Genomic DNA, 3,162 nt, shown 5'->3' with positions numbered 1-3,162 from the left:
CCACCTGCCGGTTCTCTGGCCAACAGAGGCAATCGTCCAGCTGCAGACCCACTTTCCAATGGTTGCTTTCTAAAATGTTTCTATCTCTGGTCAGGACTCAGTCTCCCAGAGTGACCCCTACAGGCAGTCTATTCCGTCACCCTGTCTTATTTCCTTCCCAGCACTTACCACCATCTGAAACTATTATTTGTCTCTGCTTAGAAAAATATCAACCCCACAAAAGGAGGGATCTTGTTTGTCTTGTTCTCATCACTGTGCCCTTCGGTCTCGGCTCATGAAGGCCCCTGGTGAAAACCTATTGGCTGAAAGAGTGGGCATCCGGACCAGAGGGGCACATGAGATGCACACACAGCAGCATGGGTGGACGCATGTGAGCTGTGGAGAAAACACAGGAAACACAATGAGATTTAAAGCACAATACTATGAAGAAAACGTTTAAAATACACACAACTCAACACATTTTAACAAATGTGCAAATAACATAATTATGGAAAGTGGCCTGGAGGAGGGAAAGGGTGAGAATGGGAAGTGACAGGAAGTTTGAAAAGATGCTGCTGACATCTGCAGCAAAGATGACAGAATGACATCAACAAAGGAACAAGGCCAACTGGATTCTCTGCCCCAACGTTAAAATACAAGGATGGAGGGGTGGTGTGGCAATGTGAAAACAAGGCTGCAACTTCCTGGACAATCCCAGGATGAGGTGGAATCAGTGTCCCCTCCTCAAAGATGGCTGGCTTGTGACAGCAGGTGACAGAATGGTGTGCAGTGACTCACAGAGGCCACCGCCCTGGAGTGCCCACGTCCCGCTGCTCTGGTTGGCCATGCCGGCTGAGCCCAGTCATCCCCACCAAGGCATAGCTTTCCAGGTGACCCCGCCCAGCCACAAGAGTCACCCCCAGCCATCCACGTCTCCCCATCCCATGCCCATGACATCATGCCGCAGAGAAAAGCCGTCCTGTTGGGTCCCAAGATGCTGACCCACAGACCGCCAAAAACCGTTGTTGTTCTGCAGCACTAATGTTGGCGCGGCTTGTTAACACACAGAACACACACATGAAGGAAGGGGTGGAGAGGGCAGGCAGGCTGCAGTGGGCAGCGGGGACCACATGGGGTAAAAGGCATGGTCAGGCCCCACTTCCCACCCACCCCCAGCTGCAACAGCGCCTCCTGCCCCTTGCTCCTGTGTGACTACTCCCCATCCTCACGCTGCCCTCAGTGAACCACCTGCTGCTAGGTCCACCTGGCAGCCAGGTGAGACCCTGGCGCCCCAAGCTAAGATCCTTTGGTGGCTCCGCATCCTTCTCAAGGTGAAGCCATGTGCTTTCGAGACCCTCCTCCACCTGGCCTCCCACCACACCTCTCCCAGCCCCCTCGCCCCTCATCACCACCTACCCACATGTATCTCTGCCTCCACCTTCCTCTTTCCTCCACTTTGAGACCCATTCCTTCTGGTTGCATTGCTTTCAAGAGACTTGTTCCAACTCCAAGACCAGGCTGCTCCCATCCTTCCGCCTTCTCCCCACATACCCCCTCCCCCAGTATTCCTCCATCACCCTGTTCCACGTGTCCCCACATCCCCCCACCCAAAGCTTGCGCCTCCCACCGCCTCCATCCCTACACCCCCGTGTCTCCCAGCGCTCCGCAGCCCCAGTCCCGTGTCCTGGCCCCACCCNCGTGGGTGGGGTGGTCAGCTGGAGCAGGAGAGGGTTTTAGGGTGAGGAACTACTCTCTATGATACTGGAATAATCAATCCATGATATTATGTAGTTGTCCACATCCACAGAACTTGACAATACAAAGAGTAAGCCTTTATGAATGCAAATTAAAAACAAATTATTTAGGATGTCAGGGGAATTCCAGGAGGGAATGCCCACTGTGACAATAGAATGTCACTGTATTACAAATGTGTGAACCATGCCACGTCACTGAAGGGGCTGTGGGAAGGTGCCGACCTCTTCACCTGGGAATAAGTAGAGTCTGTGAGAAGAAAGGCACCCACACTCTGTGCTCTCTGGATGGAAGTGTTTCCCATGGGGCCGTGGGCCAGCAACTGTTATTCTGGTTTGTGTACCGGAACCGAACAACTCAGGAAGGGACTGGCGGCCAATGGGAGCCAGGTTTGTCACTGTCAGACTGGGAGGCTACAGGTGAGCAGGGGTGGGGGGCGTGCAAGGCTGATCTGTGTGGTGATGATCAGAGCTAGACACAGGAAGAACTCAGATACACAGTTACCAGGGAAATGTTTAGATATGTGTGCATGCACGGTTTGCACACACAGACTTACTTCTTTGCTTTTTCTGCTGGGAGGGCACAGAAACAACACGCCAGCAGCAGCGAGCACACCTACTGCCCAGACCTTGGTCTCTAAGACCACTTTCTAAAAAAAGGAGGGCCCAGAGCTTCTGGGAGATGGCCGATTGTGGCATGGGGACTGACATGTACTGGATGAGCCCGGAACGTGCGTAATTCTGGAAAGGAAACAGGCTCTCAACAAGACAAACGAAGAGCCGTGATGCACACCACAGGGACATGCAAGCCACCAACAGAGCTCTCGGTGCCAAGGCGGGAACCATTTGAGCAAGAAAACAAATAAATGGCAGTGCATTATAACCCAAAGCATAAAGTAAATACACATGCACACATGCTGATAAACAACTGAATAAATTAATCAACAGGGGAGAAGGGACAAATGTCCCTTTGTGAGCGGGGTGCAGTCAGGCTGGGCATCGTCACTGAAAGTGACATGTACGGATGGCACTGGAGCAGGTCCTGACAGTCCAGGTAAGTTTTGTGAGGAGGTCCTTAACACGCAGAAGGTAACTGTGTCCACTGCCTCCACCTTCCCCACCTGCACCCATGGCTGTGACCTGCTGACTGGGAGGGGACACAGACAGGCCAGTGACAGAAGGCCTGCACAGTATGCTGAGCACACATGGACCTTCATAACCAGGTGGGCAGCACAACCCATTCCGGGGGCACGTCAGCCTCTCTCCCCAGCACCCCCACCCTGGGCCAGCAGGCTCAGGAGCCAAGGCAATGGGGAGGGAGGTGACGTGGCCTCCTGACCTGGACTCCCACCCACCAGGGCCTGGCTAGATGCAGCTGCTGTCGAGTGCGCAGCTGCCAGGAGCAGAGCCCCACCCTGGCCCCTTCTTCCCC

Source organism: Hipposideros armiger, unplaced genomic scaffold, assembly GCF_001890085.2.
Source record: "Hipposideros armiger isolate ML-2016 unplaced genomic scaffold, ASM189008v1 scaffold_983, whole genome shotgun sequence".
NCBI classification, from domain to species: domain Eukaryota; kingdom Metazoa; phylum Chordata; class Mammalia; order Chiroptera; family Hipposideridae; genus Hipposideros; species Hipposideros armiger.
Note: the sequence above shows the minus strand (reverse complement) of the source record.